Raw genomic sequence first — 5,474 nt, 5'->3', positions numbered from 1 at the left:
AAGAATTTCTGTCCTCTTTGATATAAGTACCCAAATGAGGAAGTAGAATTCTTACTTGTGCTTTTTCAGTAAGAATAACATTTTCATTTAGGGTATTGAAGTCATACAGGAGTTGTGATTCTTACACAATGACCCCCAGCTAATGTAAAATGATGGCTTCCCATCGAATACTATCAGGTAATTGAAGTTAATTTGGGGTGGGGAAAAATCATGTCACCCCGACAGCAGTAAAGTGATAAGTAGTACTGTGAATCGTTTTGTACCAGTTTGCCTATATGCCAAGAGGGTATAATGCTATATTGAATATTTGGTTGGTGGAATAAATACATGCATCTGTTCCATAGAACGATCAGCGGAGCAGAGGTTCTATTACTCCATATTTTGTTTTAGTTATAGAATTTGTTCTTAGAACGGACCAAAACTCAAAATTATTACTTTACATAAAAGAGTAGGGTAGAGAATTGCTTTTTTTTTACCAGTCCTTCGCAACTTTAACCAATATTACCCCGGCAATTAGATCTACTAATACTTGTTTCCAAAGCGATCAAGTCGTAACCCGGGTACCTACTTTTTTTTTCCTTTGGAGAGCAAACAATTATTATGGTTTTCCTTACTAGTCAATACTACTAAAACTGGACAAAATTGGCCAACGATATACGTAGCTTGTTGGCAAAAATCCTTTACCGTTTATTAGTCATTACAACCCAACTCCATTGATATAAGATGAATTTAATATTATCAATATAGTTGTCTTTCCTAGAGGTCCAGGGGTAGCAAGATTTTTAAGGTGATGTATTGTATTTTGGATATAACTTCTGGATCAAGGGGTTTTAGATATTTTCCACCCAGCCTATTTTAATTACTGCTGCAATTCCTTGATGATGAGTTTCCTGATTTTTGTGGATTTGAGGGTGAAATGTAATTACAAAAACACAAAATTGTAGTTGTAAGATATTAATGTCAGTTCATATTGTCTGATTGTAGAAGGTACATTTTTAACCATACTCTAATTTTTCTGCAGGAGTTTAAAGAATCTCCTTGTAGTTCCTTGCAATTTATTACATTTGAAAGCAATGATTTTATTATGATATTTTTTCCATAATGGATCTGATGACATTTTTTGCCCTTTTTTTTTTGGAGAATTTCTCCATTTCACCACAGAAGAAGCATAACTCAATGCACATTTCCTAAAGCCATCATTCTTGATATAGCAATGATTTTCTTTGGTTTCTTTGGGCTGTTGTGTTGGCACTACAGTAAAATGGTATCCATCCCTCCAATAAATGTGACACCCAGGCTACAAGTATGAGTATGAAACAGTAGAGTGCTGTTCAGACCTAGATGACAGAGAAAAGTGCCTGGAATGGGGAACTAATTGTAGAAAATAAACTGGAAGAGTTGGAGGCTTGTATTAATTTACTAGGTTATCGTTAATGGGCTTTTGATTTAACATAAATTAAAACCAAAGAGGAAGGAAAATGCACCATCTATGTCACTGATTTTTGAGTTAAAATGGCTTATGTAGTATTTGCAGTAGCATAGTGGGACAACTTTTTTTAAAGGAGAAATGGAACCTAAAAGTAACATCAGCTACTCGCCACATTTTCCTCTGCCCATAGAGCCTGTCATATCATTTATTACCAACTTATCTGCAGCAATCCTAACACCTAGACTCAATCATTTCAAAAAGGAAGGAATATAATCAGATGACGATTCCGGTAAAAACTGTTTACAGAAGAATTCAAATGTTTGAGTTTGTGCTTCTGTTTTATTGGATTATGGATTTTTTTTCTAGATCATTGCCAGGACTGTGAACATTGATAAGATTCAACAAACAAGCTGGATATACCCTATATGAAAGGTTGCAGTGATAGACCTTTTGCCCAATCGCTCATTTTACAAATAAAGCACACATACAACCAAATAAATGTTTATATTGAATTCCTTGAAGGTTGTTAATTATATAAAGAATACCCCTACTACCTGTTTGTAAGTATTTTGTGTTGCACCGTAAAAAGTACAAACAACATTTTATTTTATTTTTTATTTAAATGTTATCTTTATTCACAATTTCTCGCAGTTGATAAAACAAGAAAACTCATATTGATCTTTGGCTTTATCTGTATTTGGAGGTCAGAACACCAGAGACGGCATGGATGAACTTGTCCCAAGCGGCATGAACAGTGGCATCAAATTCACTGGGGAAGTGAGAGGCCAGAACAACCAGGATGCAGTGAGACAGAAGCTGTAATCCAAGTTGTCCAGATGTTTGGCAGCCTCTCCAAGGGCACCCAGGACCTTGCCACCATGTCTCTGAAGATCAGCAGATCCATGGCTCAAGTCAAAGTGGCTGAAGTAGGTCTTGGTCTGAGGGAAGCTCAGGAAAAGCCTGCAATGAAAAGTTAGCATTTAGTTGAGGTATGGTAATTTATACATACAATTCAAGAAGAAAGATAATGCACAACGTACCATAACATCTATCTCTGGACATTTTTCTATTTGCACTAATGAATTAGCAAGCAATACATTACTAATATGCAGTTTAAATCATTTATACAATAAATTGCAAAATGTCTGTGTATGAAACAAACCATAGCAAATAAAGCTCTGATGAAAAAGTGGGTGGTTTTATTATACTAGCTCATTCAGCTATAATTGTGTTTCATACAACAGATTTGTATTACCATAATGTGCCTCTAAACTGTAAAGTTATTATTATCTATTATTATCTCTAAACTAGGAGCTTATGTAAGGTTCTCAACAGATGAAGAATACTACTAGTAGAACAAATTTAATCATGTGAAAAAAACTGTTTTACTGACAAACAACCACAATTAAGACTTAAAACTGAACAAATCAATGAACAAATTCAAAATCTCGAAAGTAATCGTGGAGAACGTAGAGATCCCTAAAGCATTTTAAATATCTAATTTTAACAGTATTACATACTAATGTCTCTTTGAATGCCCTCCCTCACTCCCAGTAGATATAGTAAGATCTTGGTATCAGCAGAGTAACCAAAAGACAGCGGAGTAGCAAAATGTCTTTGGACATTCCCCCCTGAATATAATACTTGCCATATTAATTATTATATATTATTTTCTACATTACCTTTCCAAGGCTTCACCACCAAGAGCGTTCACATTTCCAGAAATTTTGCCCCAGATGGACACAATGGCAGCCTTCTCAGCATCAGAGAAAGTCATTTTGCTGGTGATTAGTGAGTTTGCCAAAGATGAATGCTAAATGAAGACTATAACTCTTTGCTTGCTAACTAGCATTTTATAGAAGAAGAAGGGTCAGCACTTCTTCCACCATTTTACCGCCATTGGTCAGTTCCAAGGAACACCCAACCATATCAGATGTGATTATGCCAAAGAAAAGTGCTGCCTTTGTACTAATTTTCTAAAGATCAGCTGTATAGAAAAAGCATGTCAGGATGGTGTTCTATTCACAATAATTATGTGATCATTATTGCCAATATTGCGACATTCATTTAGTAAAGCAATGCACTACCTTTTTCTATTATTCATCATATTATACCATCATATCATCAGCATTCATTCATTCATTCATTCAGATACGTGATTGGAATTAACATTATTATCAGCAGATTTGTCTGTTTTTTATTTTACATAATAAATATTTATTAAGAATTCAGAATAAAAAAATAAAGTGAAATATACAAAATAAGAACACTTCAAGCTAACAGTAATTTTTATTATCAATCAGCAATCAAGGCTATTCTTACAGTAAGGTTACAATATAACTTACAAAAGAAAGCTTTCAATAAAGGCGACCCCAGAAAAAACAACCATGTGTAGCACGTCTTTACATGAGCTAGAGTGCAGTTATGGACACTCTAGCTCATGCATATGTGATATTGAATATCGATAATTTACCATGACTATAAGGGGAATATTTAGTAGATACTAATAAAACTCAACAAAAGGGACCAACAGTATTTGTGTCTTGTTGGCCATAGTCGGGAAACAGGCAAACGTTTTCAGTTCATAGAGGATGATGCTTCAATACTACAATGCTGGTCTTCGAAATAGATATGTGAGTTGCTTTGGCTGTGGAGGTTGATTGAGTTTGTGCATGGTTGGTTTGTAGACAAAGTGAACTAGGTTAGCAATCATAACACTGCTCTGTATACCTTAGGCACACTAACTTTTTCCATCACAATGGCTACTGCTGGCATGTCCAATTCACTGGCTGGCAACTTAGTTGCAGAGGCCCTCTGCTACCATCTGCAATCATAGGTCAGCCATGGAAGACTGATAAATGGTCCTAGTCTGGCCCTAAACCCCAGCAAGCCGTGGTTTCCAGGGTCAAGGGACCAAATAATTCTAAAAATAATATCATATGTATCACCTGACCTCAGCAATCTAGCCACTGAACCCAGCAAATTTTTGTAAGTTTAGGGATATTATGTGGGGTAAGCCAACAAAATCATCTTTTTGTCCTTCCTGAGTTGAAAGATCTAGTGACTGCCTGGCTGCATTGTAGGATCATATGGATGATGCAACAACAGTCCTGGAAGGCCACAAGAAAGACATTGATATTCAGAGAAATCAGAGTTTCTTGCTTTAAGAGACCAACTTGAAGATGCTGAAAACAGAGCTTGGCATAGCAACCCAAGTAAATCAACTCCAGCAAAGCTGCAATGGATCTAGTCCAGAATTGAAAACATTTGCTAACAAATAGCAAATGACTTTTAAGAAATCCATTCCAGGTTTGCTGGATCATCCAGCTACACTGATAAAAGTGTATCCTCTCCAGCCTTGGAGAATTTTAATAAATAAGGTCCATAGTGGCTAAATCTGTTCCTTCCAACATTCTAATCTGCTTTAGGGGTTACCATGATATGGGTACTGTGGGGTTAATCTGCTTGTTTTATACCAAGATCATTAGACTTTGGAAAATAATTACCATTATGATTCTTTTCTTCACAATATTCAGTATGTTATAATATTCCCCAATAGCACAGTATCACAAATTACATATGCCACATCCCATATGAAATATTCCTCAAAAATCTTAAAAAATGACAGTTTATTGGGCTTTAAAGGCATACAAAAACAGCCAGTTAACTTCTGGAGCAAGCTGTGCTTTGATATGCAAAAAAAAAAAAAAACAACTGCAGAGTTTGTCTTGGTCATTAAAGAGTTACAAGATGTTACAGAACAGCTGCAAGTCATGCAAGTCATGCAAACCCCCCACCACCCACCCACCTCCAAGCCTCCGTCCTGCACACAGCGAGCAGGGAAGCTTAGTTCGTATCTAGGAGGCCTCCGTACTTGATTAGGATCATTGTTTAGGTGATGTTTTTCACTAAGATAGAAGATCTTTGGATCAAGGAGTTTGATGTTTCGTCTCATTAGAATCTGTTGGTATCAGAATTTTTATGAACTGTGATATATGACACATTTTGAGAAAATGTTATGTCTTCAATTTACTTATTCATTATA

General features: G+C 35.8%; 1 pseudogene; it reads right to left on the bottom strand.

Moving 5' to 3' along the window:
- Positions 1–2,116: 2,116 nt before the first annotated feature.
- LOC140334597 (hemoglobin subunit alpha-3-like) lies at positions 2,117–3,206 on the bottom strand (annotated as a pseudogene).
- Between the last annotated feature and the right edge of the window lie 2,268 nt (positions 3,207–5,474).

Source organism: Pyxicephalus adspersus, chromosome 7, assembly GCF_032062135.1.
Source record: "Pyxicephalus adspersus chromosome 7, UCB_Pads_2.0, whole genome shotgun sequence".
Classification (NCBI taxonomy): Eukaryota; Metazoa; Chordata; class Amphibia; order Anura; family Pyxicephalidae; genus Pyxicephalus; species Pyxicephalus adspersus.
The sequence above is the reverse complement of the archived record's forward strand: the minus strand, read 5'-3'. Positions and strand labels throughout refer to the sequence as shown.